Below are 16,762 nucleotides of genomic sequence, written 5' to 3'. Positions count from 1 at the left end.
CTCTTTTCAGTGCAGACAGGAAAGCGAGAGTAGGGCCTTTCTTGCCCAGGTGAATTTGCCATCATCTGCACACTGTTGCCTTGGGGTGATGTGCAGCCAGTGCTGGTCAGATCCATCAGCCAGTCTCAGCACAGCTCCATGCCCTGTGCAGCCAGCTGGAGAGTAGTCATTGCTGTAGGTGACTTACAGGTAGTTTTTTCACCAGCAGTGGAGACACAAGTGGGGTTTGCATGTGTGTATGTTTTGGGGGGGATGTGTGTGACTGTATGTGAAAATTGACATTGGTGTGAGTAGAGAGGCATTTCCCTCCTCTGGGAGGCTGTGAAGTCCCACCCACGATGGGATGCAGAGGGACTGTTCACACAAAGTATGTTAAAAATATTCTCTGGTGGTTTGCAGGATAGAGGCTCAGCAAAACTGAGGAGACTCGGGTTAATGTCTAATACTAAAAGAAACTGAACAAGAAAGAAAGCCACAACAATCTCTCCCCCTCCCCCAGGCCTGATTTCCTAATCTTTTAGGAATGATTTACAATAAATAAAAGATTTTCTGAAAGAAGGTTTTTTTTCCAAGTTAACAATAGATGTTAAAGTACCCCTCCCTGTGGTCCTTTCCCATTTCTCTTTCACACTGTCCAGCTTTAGACTTCATCCTGCAGCAAGATTCATGAAGGCAACTCCCCTGTGCCCATGCAGAGAGATCACGGCGGTATGCAAACCATAATCACCTGGATTCCTTACAGAAATGGGTTGTTTCCTTTCGAGAAGGCTCATTAGAGCATGCAGCAGGGTAAACCTGAAAGCTTGTAAGAAAATGGTTTCATAGAGACTGATCTCTCTTGTCCCACAGCTCCTCTGATCATTTACACGGGAGCACAAAAGAGGGCAAAAAACCGCCAAACCTAAAGCAAACAAACAAAGCAAAACATCCTCCTAATGGTGTGTGCTCTTAATTTCCAGCAGTGATGGTGTTTTACACCTACTTTGTGCAGGTCTGCACGAATGCGGGTCGGGAAGCAGTGTAGAGAGCAAAGCTCTTAAGGAGTTAGTGGAGCTTCCCTGCTGGAAGGTTATAATCGCGCTGAAAGAGGGAAATCTTGCCTCGGCAGACAGGAAATATGTGATGCAATTTCAGCACAGAGTTGCTAGAGATAGAATAGCCCATAAACTAAAAAAAAATAAATTGGAGAGAACACTTTGCATGGCCCAAATGTGCCATGTCGAAGCTAATAGCAAGGGATCCCGTGACTGCAGAAGCAGCAATGTACTGGCTACGTGGTGCATGGTGTTGACATCCTTTACCTGCAAGGAGAAGCGCCTGTCCATGATCCTGGGTATAGGGATTGTAGGCAGACTCTTACTGCTGACAGCTTTCCTTGAGGCAAGGTTTTTTTTTTAAATTATTGATTGAAAAGGCCCAATCTACTGTTGTATTTGAGGTGGAAGTGTTTCACGTGGAATGAGTTGGTTGGAGAAGGCTTCACTTCAAACAGTCGATGGTCAGGAGCAGGGTGTGACTTCAGAAAAGGGTAATGTCTCCAGCCTTCACACGCTGAGGATCCATGTCTCCATTTCACCTTCCCTCAGTCGACTCCATCTTCAAAAGTTCCTGTTTCTCAGATGTTTCCACCTCCTCCAGTTGTGCCAGTTCAGCTGCTTGTGGAGATGAAATCTACATCAGGGCTGGTCTGGTGTTAAGGTTTTGTTCTTGTTAGCTGGGCTTTTAAAAAAAAGTTGGATCGTTTAAGCCGCTCACCTATGCATGTAGCTACATAAATAGTTTAACTGGCACAAGTGAGCGGCAATAACTGAGAGAGCATGGCAGGATCCTCTAAAACTGGGTCTGCTGCAGGTGGAACAGTGAAACAGAGCCACAGCCCTACACACTCTCAATGTTATTTGCATGAGTAGCTCCATTGTGCTTCAGTGGGACTCTACTTACACATGTAAAATTAAATGTTTGCAGGGCCAGGCCCTTGAAGAGAATAAAAGCTGCGATCGGGGTGTGCCATGCTCTGAACCATGTACAGAAAGTGTCATGCAAATGTATTTTGCTGGCTGGGCTATCTCGTCTGATCTGTCTGCTCCGAAGAACCAGAGCTCCTGTGGCAACTTTCCTTAGGCTTGGGTTGCTCTAATGGAAGAGGGCCGTGCTTTTGAATAGACAGGCTGATCTCCTGCCCTCGCTGCAGACGGGGAGTTGTGAGGAGAGCATACACAGTGTGGTGAGAGCTGTAATGCTTCCAAGATGTTCTTGGATTTGCCGGAGTGCTGTAAAGAGTCGGGACAGCTGCTTTCTCCGGGGCAGCTTTTATGAGCTTGGCCAAGGGAGGGCAAGGCCCCAATACAGGGGGCTGCTCTCGAGGCTGGTGGGGACAGTCCCAACATCTGGAGCTCTGCTACCTGAAATCTCGACTTACAACCAGTTAGGATCGTTTTGGAGCCTGTTGTTGTCAGTTCCCATGGTAAAACCCTTCAAGGACAGCCTTGGGAATTCACTGCTGTGGTGGATTCCCAAAGGTGGTGGGTGAAGCAGCAACTTAACTCTTGAGAGTGAAGCAGAGCACCTTGATCGCTGCTCTCCGGAGCCCCAAAGAGAGGAAGGAAGAGACTTAAAGCCGTTGGAGGGGAGAGGCTTGGTGTGGTTATTTGAGACCGCTGCCTGCAGAGTTGCACAGTCATTTATAACTGTTTGAAATGTGGGGGGATGGGGTCGGGGGGATGGGAGGGGAGTCGGAGGAACCACAGCATCTGCAAACTAGTAGCATTTTGTGCTCGTTTTCCCCGGTCTAACTCCTAAAGGAACCAGGCAGCGAAGTACTGGGTCGGAGGAGGGAGGAAACAAAAAAGTCAGTTCGCTAACTCCTTGTATTTTATCACTGCTGTTCCATGTGTCGGGATTGAGGCACAGAGTAGGATTTTCAAAGGTACCTTTGGAAAATGGAAGTCGGGTGCCTGGCTTCCTTAGGCTCCTTAGAAAAATCCCAGCCTCTACTGCCCAGGGCAAGCAACTTCCTTTTAAGCGAACCACGATGGGTTCTTGGTGTCGGTGAGAGTGGGACTGGATCTTCTGTGGGAAGCACTGTGAGGTACATTCTCTTCCTTGCACCATGCTGGCCAGCATGGTGGGATGCGTGAAGGACAGGAGGAATTGCAGGTGTTGCATTAAGAGAGAACCGTATCAATGTAAAAATGGGCAAAGTTTAAACATCATGTAGAGGAGAGTGTGGAACCGATGGCAGCAAAGGTGGTGGTTCCAGTTTCACCGACACTTCAGCTGTGGAAGGTGCTGGTCGCGATCGCTGGAAAGATGCAGGTGGGGCTGGCGTCAGTGGGTGGAAAGACTTGTCAGAGACCAACTATTTCCACCTTCGGGTCGTGGATCCTGGGAACTTGTAGCCCCAGGGACTTGTCTAGAAAAGGTGTCAGTGGGCTGGAAGTCTGTCCAGCGGGAAATGCTTCGGGTCTCTGGTCTGCCAACCAGAAGGGACTGAAACCCCGCTGTTAAGAAGTGTGTCCCTGAAGGAAGAGTATCTATCTGGGGTAAGAGGTGATAATTAGCAACTGTTGCAGTGTTCAGGAAGCTGTAAGGAGTTCTTTAACAGTGTTTGCAAGTGAGCAAGGACAAGGGGAGGAGAAGAGAGGGACAAAAAGAGAAAAAGGGATTGAGGGCTGAGCAAAGAGAGGAGGTGGTTTTATCTGCCAAGAGCAACGCCCAGCGTGAATGTTGCGCTAAAAGGGTCTTCTTCCAAAGACTTGAGTTACTTAAAAGTGGGAGTTGGACAAAGAATGGGTCGTTTGAGGATAAAGGGGGAGGGAGGACACTGCATTTCTGTTCACTGATGTTGTATTGGCTAAACAGGTTATTCAGGCAGCGCGGATAAGCAAAACTGATCCGCTGACTTTCTCTGTTCGGCTGCATCGGTGTGCCACCGGTGGCTTGGAAACCTCTTCCTTACAGCCACGAGAGCGCCCATTTTAAGAACATTTTGTGGAGGTGAAGGAGAAGGATTAGTGGATGTTGAAAGCCGTCTTTTCACAGAGTAAGTCTCAGACTGAAAAGGGCGGGGGATTGCTACAAATCTTCAAAACTCTTCACTGCCAGTTTGAAACCAAACTACATTGATGTCTAATCCCCCAAACACGGAGCATTTGTCCAGGATGGGGCCCTTGAGCATTTTTAGGAGTTGATAGGTTGTGTCTGTTTGCCATTACTGCCTGGTCCCTCCCTGTTCAGTTCCAAGCTGCTGCTTATCCTGGCTTTTTCTCTCCTCAGAAGAAAGCCCTCGGGTCTCTCGGCGGGTGGGCAGTCGGGGTGCTCAGCCCCCTGAGAGGAGGGACGCGCTTCTCCTCCACTAATCCCCCCCTCCCGCTCTCATCCCGCGTTCCTCAGAAACGTGCGGAAGGCAGGGACATGTGCCAGCGGCCCGCGCCGCTACACGACGGTCCAGCGGCTCCCCCGGGCCGTGCCACCATTGGGCTGGCGGCGATTCCCGGTGGCCACCTCGGCTCCCCAGGGCGCGTGGAATCCCCCTCGCGGGGCGGGAGCAGCGAGGCAGAGGCGGGGGTACCACGGCACCGGCAGCGGCGTGGGCCTGGCGGGCCGGTACCGAGCAGGGCGGGCAGGGCACCAGCTTGGGGCCGGGCGGCGCCATGCCCTATCCCGCATCCCCTATCCCGCATCCCCTATCCCGCATCCCGTATCCCGCATCCCCTCAGGGGCCCCGCGCGCCGTTTCCGTTAAGGGGGTGCCGCCGCTGGGGTCGGGGGGGCAGGGTGGGGGCGGGCCCCCCGCGCGCGCCGCCTCAGGGGGAGCGCCAGGGCCCCTCCCCGGCCCCACCGGGGGCGCCTCCCCTGCGGTACCTGGCGGGCACCGGCAGCGCGGGGAGCGCCCTTCCAGCCACCCGGAGAACCGGGGCGCTGACGGCCATTCTCGGCGCCCGACTCGGCGGAGGGGAGTTTGGGGTGGAGGGAAGCGGGGGGGTGGCGGGGGAGGCGGCCCCTTTAAGAAGAGCCCCGGGCGCGCGGTCTCTTTAAAAGGGGAGGAGGGGGCGTGGCCGCCGCGGGGCGGGGGCCGGGCTATGTTAATGAAGGGGCGGGGCCGCGAGGCCGAGGGGAGCCTGTCTCTTTAAGAGCCCGGCTGGTACCACCGCGCGGAGAAGGGGGAAGGGCCGCAGTCCCCGCCCTCTGGCCGGGGAGAGGCGGGGCGGGGGGGCCGGGCGAGACCACTGCGCGGCGCGGGGAGCGAGAGGCGGTCCCGCCGCCGGCCGAGTGAGTAGCGGACGGTACCATTGCCGGGGCGGGGCGCGCGCGACGGGCGGTACCATTCCTCTCTCCGCGGGTTGCGGGACGCGGCGGGAGGGGGGCGCGGGGGGGGGGGGGGGGGATTGGAACCAGTGTGGGGAGAAGCGGGGGGGGGGGGGGAGCGGGCGGGGGGGAGCGGGCGCGAGGGGCTGCGCTGGGCGGTACCATGTGCGCGGGGAGCGGGGGGGGGAGGCGCCGGCGGACAATGGAGCCTGTGTGTGTGTGCGGGAGGGGGACGGAGCCGCCGCGCCGCCCCCGCCGGCCACGGGCTGAGCGCGGTGAGTGCGGGGCGGGCACCGGGCACCGGCACCCGCACCAAGTTCGGGAGTTGGGGGGGTCCCCGGGGGTGCCCCAAAGGAGGCGGCGAGGGGAGCCCAGGGGTTGCATGGGGTGCCTGGGGGGCTGTGATCCATGGAGGCATGTGTGGGGAGCAGGGGATGTGCTCCGTGGAGGGATGTGTGGGGAGCAGGGGATGCTCCGGGAGCTGTGCTCCATGGAATGTGTGGGGAGCAGGGGATACCTGGGGGATGTGCTCCATGGAGGGATGTGTGGGGAGCAGAGGATGTTCCGGGAGCCGTGCTCCATGGAGAGATGTGTGGGGAGCATGGGATGTTGCGGGAGCTGTGCTCCATGGAGGGGTGTGTGGGGCATGGTTGATATTCTGGAAGCTGTGCTCCGTGGGGAGCAGGGGATGCCTGGAGGATGTGCTCCATGGAGGGACGTGTTGGGAGCAGGGGATGCTCCAGGAGCTGTGCTCCATGGAAGGAGGCGTGGGGGGGTATAGGGCTGCTTGGGATGTGTGGGGTGCTTTGGGGTGCGCTGGGAGCCCTGGAGGTTGTGCTGTGTGGAGCGGCACATGGAATGCTGTGCCCGGCGTCGTGGTGCAGGGGATGCCCCGGGGGCTGTGATATATGGAGGAATGTATGGGATGCCACAGGGCATGTGCTGGGAGGAGGCATGTGTGGGCTGTCCTGGGTCGCGGTGTGGTGCATGGGATGCTCCAAGAGCTGCGCCTGGTGGAGGGATGTGTGGGATGCTCGGTGGTGCGGGGGATGCGCTGGGGCTCTCTGCTGTGTGGAGAGGTGTGTGGGGCACTGGGGCTGTGCTCTGTGGGGCGGTGGGTGCTGCCCTGAGGTGTGTGGGGCACTGGGGCTGTGCTCTGTGGGGCTGTGGTTGCTGCCCTGAGGTGTGTGGGGCACTGGGGCTGTGCTCTGTGGGGCTGTGGGTGCTGCCCTGAGGTGTGTGGGGCACTGGGGCTGTGCTCTGTGGGGCTGTGGGTGCTGCCCTGAGGTGTGTGGGGCACTGGGGCTGTGCTCTGTGGGGCTGTGGGTGCAGCACTGGAGTGATCTGTGCTGCCCTGAGGTGTGTGGGGCACTGGGGCTGTGCTCTGTGGGGCGGTGGGTGCTGCCCTGCGGTGTGTGGGGCACTGGGGCTGTGCTCTGTGGGGCGGTGGGTGCTGCCCTGAGGTGTGTGGGGCACTGGGGCTGTGCTCTGTGGGGCGGTGGGTGCTGCCCTGAGGTGTGCGGGGCACTGGGGCTGTGCTCTGTGGGGCTGTGGGTGCAGCATTGGGGTGATCTGTGCTGCCCTGAGGTGTGTGGAAGTGCCTTCGGGCCGTGTTGGGTGGACTAGAGAGGTGGTTGTGAGATTCCAATCTCAGTGAGGGGCTGGCACATCGGATGGGAGGGGCTGTTGGATTGGGAGTGAAGATTGTCCTAGGAGAAAGAAGGTGGTGTAAAAGTGGGGCGGGAGCTGTGTGTGTGAACTCTGTGGTTGAGCTGAAGTGAGGGGCTGGGGCACAGGGGTGTAGGGAGAGGGATACAAGGTGAAACACACAGTGAGAGGGTGGGAGATGATGTGTGGGACATTAGATCTCCTGGGACATGCCTGAGGAAGGGATGTGGTGCAGAAGTACTGAACAAGAAAAGATGTGGAGAGCTGGGTGAAGAAATGAGTGTGAGGTTGGCTGGGGAGAGTGGTACATGAAGGGAAGCATGTGAGGAGTTGGGACTTGAGTCGTTGTAAGAAAGAGAAATGGGAGTGGGATTGGGGTAGCACTGGGAGCCAGAATATGAGGTAGGAAGTGCTTTCAGCAGGAGGGAGGTGGTGCACATGGGTCATGAGGGAAATTGTGGGGCTCCAGAGCTGGGAGGCAGTGTAGATAGACCAGGGGAGCAGGAATCCAGGGAAGCTGAGCCTGTAGTATCGAACTAGTAGGTGGGATACTAAGTGTGGGAGGGGATCTTGTACGTGGGGATTGTGGGGAAGAGCAGTATCTGTCAAGGCAGGGGAAATGTGTTTATTTGGAAGGATTCCTACTAGGTAGAGGAGAAGCTCTGTCTGTGTATGCATGAGAGGGAATCTGTGCTCTGGCTGGCTGCAAAGGAGGAAGAGAGACTAAATCTGAAGTTTCATGAGGTTAAGGGTTAGATGATGAAGAAAAAAAATGAACAGTAGAGACCTTAAACGCTTAGGGAAATGGTGGGACAGGTGGATGCATGCAAGGCAGCAAGGCTCCACTTCTAGGATGAGAGAGAAGCCTGTATTTCTGTGTTGTCCAGCTCCCTGTCCCCAGGTTCTATGTGAAGCTGATGGGTCTAAAAAGGCCTCTGAAGATGGATTGTTTGGGATATGGAAGGTGGATTTTACTCAGGGAGGGTAGACAAAGCATGAGGAGACAGATGGGAGGAATCTGATGTGACAGTCATTGGTGGGTTGCTATTTGGGTGTAAAATATTAAGGTGGGATGATTACATGATTAGTGCTTTAATAGTAAACTACATGAGAAATCAAAAAATTGTCATGCAGCAAAGAAAGACTGAAATAAGTGTCAGATGGGAGCTGGTTGTGGAGTGATTCAAAGCCCACCAAGGTGAAAGGAAAGATGCTTTAATTCTTCAGATGCCAGACCTAACATGGACTCTGAAGCTGGTCTGGAAATAACCACGAACCTCACTTTTGGGAGAGAAACATCAAGTCTGGTAGCCTCTACCTGGTAAAGTAACACCTTCTCCTTGGTCTGGGCAGAGAAGAAAGGGCTGTGCCAAGTCAAGTTTGTCTCCTTAAGCCTCCTTGTTGGTGACTGGATGATTTTCTGTCAAAACACAGTTGGAGGAAGCGGGGGAGATAGCTCTCTCTGTTTTTAGGGGTTCCAGTAACATTTTTATTTTCCTTGAAAGTATTTTGTCCTTGGTTTCTCTGTGAAAAGCCCACACAGACATTGGATGCTCTGAAGGATCCTTAAATGTATCAAATCTTTAAAAGCATGAGGAAAAAAAGTGATGCAGATTTTTTTTTTCTGTTTTGTTGAATTATTTGATCAGCGATTGCTCGAGATATTACAATAACAACCGTTGGGAAGCTAGGCAAGGCATTATATGAAATCCAATGAAAGAATTAACATACTTTAACAGCTTTATCCCCACTTCTTTTGGTTTGCCTGTGTCCTGCTTTCTCTGAGCTGTGTCACGGCCAGTCCGGCTGAAGCGGGGTGTTGCAGGTGTGGAACTGGGCAGCTGATGGGGGCACACACACGGAGTCGTTTTGTGTCCATTCTGCGGCAGAGGAGCTGTGCTTGCAGGAGTGCACACGCCTGCATCCCATGGCACAGGGATCTGCTTTCCTGCCTGAACTACAGGCGTTGTTTTCCCGAGGTTTTATAGCCATTTTGGACAAGTTGGCATGATGGCTCTGTTACGCGGTGTGGATTTTTTTTCTTTTAACAGTGATCTCCAAAGAGATTATTTTTAATGAATGTGTCCTTTTTTTCTTACTCAGTGCATAAAAATGGCTCAAGGGCTCATATTCTTTCCCTGTCTCCCTTGCTGGCCTCTCCTCAAACAACAAAAGAAAGGCATCTTTCTTTTTTTGACTTGGAGTTAGCAACGATGTTAGTTTTGGGATTTTGGAATTTTCTCAGTGGGGCAAGTGCGTTTTTGTTTTGTTTTGTTTTTTTAATCTGTTTTTTTTGGGTCGGGATTTTATTGTGGAGAGGGGTCTGGGGATCTTGGGTCTCACTGCACTTGTGTGAACTCTTAACACCTTAATTGAAGGGGTGGAGATGCTGAATCACTAACAAAGACCTCCTTTATCCAAAATGTTAATCAATCATTGACGTTAAATAAGTGTGAACAAAACCAAGCAAAAAAACCCCCCACCCTAAACAAGTTTTTGTGTAAGTCCCCCTCCCATTCAGCTGCTCATCTTTGGTCAGGTTAACGTGATAAATTCTTTTGGGAATGTATTTTGCCCGTGCACTTGATTTTTGCAGTGTTTAGTAAAAGTTCTGTTTATGACTTCCCAGTGTAGTTTTCCCAGTACAGATTATTTAGCTCCTAGATGTCTAAAGAGGTCCTGGGAAAAATTGTGATTTGCTCTGGTGTGGGGGAGTAGCTGGACTATGATAGCAGTGTTGTGACCATCTTTTTGTACACTAGTTTTTGGGTTTTTTTTTTTTTTTCCCCTTGTTTGTTTTGGGGAGTTATTTTGCTTTTCTCTCTTGTGATGAGTTAATTTGTTTATTGGTCAACACAATCTTCTAAGCTAGGCAGGACCTGCATTTTAATGTGAAAGAAAAGAAATAGGTTTCTGGTCATACAACCAGAAACTTTGTAGATCTCTTTTGGATATTATGGATACAAAGGGTGTGGACTCTTTCTTCCCTGTGCTTTCCCCCTCCTTCCCCCCCCCATCTTACATTTCGTCTTTACAGTTCATGTGCTTGGATTGTTTTTAGTTAGGGTTAGTCCACAGCCAAACTGCATTTGTCACCAAATATCCAAATATAGAAACTGAGGCGACTGTAAGCCACAAGGCTAAAATATTCATATACTACAGCTTTTCTGAGCAGTTTATATGTTTGATGTGGATAAGAATGGAGTACCTTTGATCCATATTTCCCAGCTATTCAAAGGCTTGCTACTCTGCAGCACATTGACTTCCCACACCTATTTCTACATGTTTCTTCCTAGATGTTGTTTTTTCCTCTGAATTCTTGACATGCTGTGTCAATTCTCTTGCCTCACAAACTGTGCCTATGGCTTAGGAATTTTGCTGGTCTTTTATAAATTCAATAGGAAAAAAAACCCCAACTCCAAACAGCAACAACAACTTTATCCTGTGAAGCAATTACATTCCAGTGAGTATTCAAACTAATTTTATCTTAAATGTGAGCTGTGCTACCTTGCAGGGCTTTTTCTGTTCTGCTTTGTAGAAGTTTGTCAGAATTTCTTCATAGCAGTGCAGGCAGCCTTCATAAAATCCTTCTAACTCGTTTGTGTGGCCTTGGACTTCACAGAAATCTCTGAGCCTCCCTAAGGTCTGTGGTCTGTTTACACAGATATGAAGTCCTTTAACCCAGCAAGTTTTGCTGTGGGCTTGGATTTCCTGCTTACAAGCTCTGCTGGAGTCCCTCTAGTCTTCCTGCTGGCAAAATAAAGGTGTTAACTCAGTTTTTCAGAGCAATTTGTGAATGGAAAGAGATTTCATTGCCGAATTTTTGTTCAAGCAGGGCTCTGCCTATTGAATTTAAAAGAGCTTTCCCCTATGTACCCTTACTTGTCTATTAGGTTTTCGGGTTTTTTTTTTTTTTTTTTTTTTACTGCTTTAAAAGTTTAATTGTTTTGGAGCTTGACCTCCTTTGTAGTAGGGACTACACAAGTCCAGAAGAACAGGAACTTTATTCATAATTAGGAAGTCCAGATAATCTTGAAGAACTTGAACAAAAAAATCTATCTGTTGGGAAATTTCTGAAGGGTTGCCTTTAAGAACATGCAGGCTTATAAACACTGGTTAGCAACAACAGGTGACATTTAATGTGCTGAATCCAAGTGAACTGTTCCAGTGTTCACTTTTGATTTATAGTTTTGAAGAAGCAGGGGTGTGCTTTGAGAGTGCACCCTTACCTGTTGGCGGAGCTGCCCTCTGTTTTTATTCCTTTGAGCTCTTCCTTCAGTGCTAGAGCTGGGTTTTGAGGAGTCCTTGGTGCTCATCTGTTTTGACTCTGCACCATCCTGCTGTGTGTGCTGGTGCTGCTGTTTTGGAGCAGCTGGATGCTGGAACGGTTCAGGGAGCTGATCTGGATTAGAAGTAGCCTGGCAAAGAAATGATGATACTTAGCCTGCATCAGTTTGCCAGACTGGTTTGCTGTTTGGCCACGGGCACATCAGACAGTGTGGTGCAGGGGTGGGAGTAAATATTGGTACCAGCAGTTCTCTAAGCTGGCAGTGCTGCCAAAAGGAATGCTCATCTAACTACATTGCTAAGAGTCTGCTAAACTTGCTAAATGTTTTTTACACCTGTTTGTTACAGCTTCCCTTGCCTGAGAACAGTTCCTCCAGCTTACCTTGTTCTTTTTGCCAAAAATCATCTCTGAACGTATATGCAAGGTATCAAAAGAGAAGCCCTCTTGAAGAAGCTTTAAGCAGGGCCAACAGCAGAGTGTTGGGGCTTTGCTAGGGAAGAGTTTCTGCTGCCTCAAGACTTCCTGTTGATACAGAACATGTACTGTAAATTGACGATAGACTATTTAGTATGGTTGCAATTAAGCAGTGAAACTCATGCTGTGAGAATCTTGCTGAGGAGCAAGAATTCAACAAGAGTTAAAAAGCATCAGATGTCTTTAAGAATATGAAGAATATTCAATTATCATAATCAGTGGCAGTAGAAATTTTGGAAGAGGTATTAAGCCTGTGGTCTAAGCCTTCTTTTTTATTCTGCTCTAGCAGTTGTGCTTCTATATTGGGAAAGGGAGGGATGGAATAGCCTGTTGTGCCTGGTTTTGCTGCAGGGTTCTCACACTCCTCTCTGGGAACTTGATTGAGAACCAGCATATGAGATGTGCCATAGACTTCTGGTTGGATCTCGGTGAACCATCCTGAAATCTGGTAAATGTGGCTATTGTGAAGTGAACTGCTGCCTCACAACTTTTTAGATTTTCTTTATTCCTACTTCTGGTTTCTTCCATATTCTTTTGCAGAGTTGAATCTGAGCACTCTGGTTTTGATCTACTTTGACAACACTAATTGAATTTATTTTAAATACTGTTATGAAATTGCAGTTAACTATATCTGAAGAATGAATGTTATCTCTTTAGAGAGATCCCTTTTTTTCAGACAGACTTAAAAGCAGAAGTGGGATTTTCCTTGTTTGGCCTCCAAGAAGATGCTTGTGGAATAGGGAAGGGAGATGAACAAGGGAGCTATAAGGTGGTTGGCCTATTTGTTTTTTAAAACCTAGGCAGAATCAATGAAATCCTTTCGAAGGAAGGAGAAGTGCCTTTTACCACTGACATGATTTCTTTCAACAAAGAGAGATGAGCAATGTCCTCTGAGATTTCACTGAAAATTGGGTGCTGTAGTCTCGAAAGCAATGCTGGTTTTACGTGCTCCTTAGTGGTACAGTCGGTGGCATAAAGAGTGGATGATATACACAATAATTTAGCTGCATATGGAATCGAGGGAGAGCTTGCTGTTTTCTGTATTGAGTTCAGAGCAGTTGTTGTTCAGGCACAGATAGCCACACAGCTGCCTGTTCAGCTCCTAGCACTGGCAATTACTCTGAGCTGGGTGTCTTGTTTTCATGGCTGTTTGGCCTCTAAAGAAAGCAGTGCTGCTGTGTTTTTCCTCCTCTGGTGAGGCTCTGTCTGCAGAGTAGCAGAGCAAGAGAGCTTTAAATCACTGACCCACCTTGTCACTGATGGTCTCCGTGTGCCTGTGGTTGTCCTCTGTGCTTTCTGAACAAAGGGTGCAGATATCTGTTCTACCTTATCAGCGGGGTGGCTGGGGCCCATGGGCTCGTGTAAAGCCAGGGTTGCTTGGATTTGGTGGCAAACTTGGGAACAGAGCTCGGCTCTGAACGTGCCTGTGATTTATCTACTCGACCATGTTACTTATGCTCTACAAGTTGCTTTAAGTCTGTGAGTCTGCCTGTGATGTTGTGTCAAGCTATCCTTGCCACCTTTGCAGTGTGCACAGAGTTGTGAAGACCTGCACAAAAACTCTGGTTTAGTGGTTCACTGATAAAAACACTGGGTAAGATCAAGCAGTGCAGACCATTCTTCAGGTTGCTCAGAGCTCTGCTTTCTGCATTTTACTAAACTGACTTCTTCAGGTGTCTTGATATCACTGTTCCACTGCCTGTGAAATGGCAATGTTCTATCTGTGTACCAATCTGGATTTGTTTGAGGATTGATTAGAAATGTATTTGCAGTGTAATATAAAACCAAGTTGAGGTGAGCAGCCACAGCCTGCCTCAACAGAGACAGCTGGTACAATGGACAGTTGAGGCAATCCTGTGTATGGAGAAACTCTTTTCAGAACTTCTGATGGTGGAATGGAAGTTTTCCACCACATTTTATATGTATGTATTAGAAAAAAACTAAAAAAACTTCAGGTCAAAATGATTTGACAGCTCGTTAGCAAGAAAACACTCTTTTCTGCCTCTTGAAAATAATAATTTTATATATATATATATATGCATATATTAAAAAAAAATTAACCTTCTTGTGGTTGGGGCATAGAAGGTTGAAACTGTCAGGCAAATAGCCACCATCCAGCAGAAATGCTTCTGAATGCTTTAGTGAAAGGCAGCTTTGATTTGACAGTTATGAGGCTTTGAAAATAGCGCTGTGTTTATACAGCACAGTAAATACTTTGAAGTGCGTTAGGCTGTGCTGTACATGCGTGGCTAACTAGAGGAATATTAAATGCCTACATCTTGTGTTGAGTGAGGGAGGATCCTGCAGCAATTGGAATTGCATGCTCCTCGTACTTTTATAAGATCGTGTCAAAGCAGTAGATTTGATAATAGACCTGATTATACAATTGCTTAATTTCTTGTCAAAATAACATTTTTACATGCAGTGTTCTGAGATCTTAGAGGTGACCTCATGTTATTTATCAAATGTCAGTTTTTCATCCCAGCAGCTTTGATATAATCATGTAGCATCGTGGAGTACTGTGTACATGCAGTTTTTGCTTGCTGGAGTTCTTTGAAGTGCCTTACTCCTTAGAAGAGTCATTGCTGTGCGGAGGATCCTGCATTTAATAGCTGGGAAGCCAGTGTGAAATCACTGCACTGTGTCACTGAGGGTCGTGCTGCCTCTCACATGCCTGATGTGGGTCTAAAAGCAAGGGAATGAGAGGTTCAGTGCACCAGGGACAAGCACACCCTGGCACACATTTTACCCAGCAGTAAGCTGCAGGGATGTAGTAGCTCTTCAGCTCTGCTCCCATGGGAATGCTGGGTTTGTGGTGTTGAGCTCCCCAGGTGCCTGAGAACAGCAGGAGGGCTCGTGCAGAGGAGCAGAGCAGAGGGATGGCTGGTGGTGACAGTCCTGAGCGAAAACTGGTCTGGCAGGCAGTGCTAGAAGGTAGTGATGCTCAGGGGGGCCTTGGAAAAGTGCTCATTTGGGAGGAGAGAGAGCGGAGAGCTGTAAAGGTGAAGGTTGGCATGAAGGAAGGTGTACGGCTCGCCCCCAGCAATTCCGGCTGGTGTCGTGTGTCGTGTCCCCTTGCAGCAGAGTGCGGAATTACTGCTTGCTGTAGCACTGGGTTTTTCTCAGAGGAGCTCTGTCCTGTACTGACCCATCCCAGCCCCACTTAGCTTATGAAAACTGACAAGATTGCAGCCCAAGGAGTTACGCCTGAGGATTGCTTCTTATCTTTCATTCTGGAAGCCTGTTGAAGGGATGCCGAAAGGGAAGGAAAAAGCACTTGGGTTTTTTCTGTGCTGAACTGATTAGGGACTTGTTTCTCCCAAGCCTTTTGTTTAAGCAGTGTGGTGTTAATACTTGTAGAAGAGCAAACTGCTGTCTCCTTTGTCCTGTCTCCCTATCCAGTATTTCAGCATATTTTCCCCCAGCCCCTTTCAATAGATAAGTTTCTAGAGAATGGACTGCTGTCAAGTTTGACACAGGTGTCTTTCACCTGTGGTTGTTCATGCTGATGTCCTTATTTAAATTTTTCAAAAAATAAACCCAGAGAAGTTAGAGGAAGGCGATTGCCCGTGGCTTCTCCTAACTCCTGAAAAGTAAATGAAGTTTTGACAGAAGCCAAAGCTATGAAAGCAGGGCATAGAAAACTCTCATTACCCCCTGGACTCCTGCATGCAATGCTGACTGATGCTAAGGCTATTAACTGCTAACATGACATGGAAAGCTGCAGAAGCCTGTCATACATTAGGGAAATACTGTTAAAATGTTTCTTGAAAAATCCCTTATTGCTCGAGCTTTTGATCTTTATCGATGTTTACAATAGCTGGGCACTCCATGGCAGCCCGGCTGCTGCTCAGGTGAGCGACGCTCCACACAGGGAGCTCCAAACTGCACTTGTAAAGTACATAGGCTGCTCCCAGCCCTGCTAGCAGAGGTGGAGCTGAAGTGATGCTGGCAGCTGCGCCAGGCTGAGCTGAGGTCAGCGCGATGTCGTGACAGGGAGCGCGACCATGTCGTGACAGGGAGCGCGACGGCGGCCCCGACGCCCCGGCCGACCCGCACCTGCCAGTGCCACTGCTGCTGCTGCAGCTGAAATGGCAGGAACGCTGAGGGGAAGTGTTCATAATGTTCCTGTGCAGAAGCAGATAGCTGTAGCTTAGGCTTTGAGGGGTTTTTAAAAGAATTTTTCTCTTGGCTTTTTCCCCAGGCTGATTTCTGGAACTGTGTCAGAATCTGCCAAGAGCTTGTTCCAGTCCCAAGTGAACCAAGTAGATCAAGTGTTTTTTACATAATAGCAGATGGGAAATTGAAAAGCTCTCAGTGTTTGTCTGTGTACACCTTGAATTTGATCACCAGCGTCCATAAGTGTCTGTCTCCTCCACTGCTTTGGAGAAGGAGTTGTACAGAGTCAGAAGCTGTCTAGGACAGCCATGCATCCCTACTGGATTAATAATGCACTGAAATGTTGTTAAATACATTAAAAATAAAGTTTAATGGACACACAGTTGTCTGTTTGACAAGAAGTGTTAGTGTTATTCACAACTCTTGAAAGTTACACTTGTGAGAGTAGCGGGCAACATGTCTGTTGCAAAAGACTGTTTTAGAATGATTTTTTAAAGTACCTAAAAAGAATGATTACTTACACAGCCTTTATATCATGGCTACTGTTGGTTATCCATGCACTTGTCAGAAGGAAGAGAATAGTTGCTAGAGATACCATTTTCTCAGAAAAGGGGATAGTGGCATGAGAAACTCATACAACACTTAATTCTCTGAGCCTTTGAGTTTGTATTGTGCTTTGTCAGTGATTGTCTTCACTGCACATTTTAAGGATGTAGAGCAAAAGGTTGGATTTTCTGTGGCCTTTGTTGTTTTGAATGGACTTCAGGAGAGATTTGTTCTTTGGGAAAGGTCCCCATCTGTGGTGATAGGGGCTGGGAGGAAGGGTGTCTGTACTGTCTTATTTGAGAGGAGCTGCATTGTGTGACCACACTGCATTTGCATGGGCCTGATTAAATATTCTTACAGT

General features: G+C 49.3%; 1 protein-coding gene across 3 annotated transcripts in view; it reads left to right on the top strand.

The window, feature by feature from the left end:
* The first annotated feature begins 5,494 nt into the window (after positions 1-5,494).
* The window catches only part of BCL9 (BCL9 transcription coactivator), a 29,924-nt gene continuing 18,656 nt past the window's right edge, over positions 5,495-16,762 (top strand). For all 3 annotated transcript variants that reach the window (XM_054513984.1, XM_054513985.1, XM_036382908.2), the window contains exon 1: positions 5,495-5,581. The gene's annotated coding sequence lies outside the window, so the exon portion shown is untranslated. The remainder of the gene's footprint in view (positions 5,582-16,762) is intronic.

Source organism: Molothrus ater, chromosome 2, assembly GCF_012460135.2.
Source record: "Molothrus ater isolate BHLD 08-10-18 breed brown headed cowbird chromosome 2, BPBGC_Mater_1.1, whole genome shotgun sequence".
NCBI classification, from domain to species: Eukaryota; Metazoa; Chordata; class Aves; order Passeriformes; family Icteridae; genus Molothrus; species Molothrus ater.
This window is presented reverse-complemented; position numbering and strand designations above follow the sequence as displayed.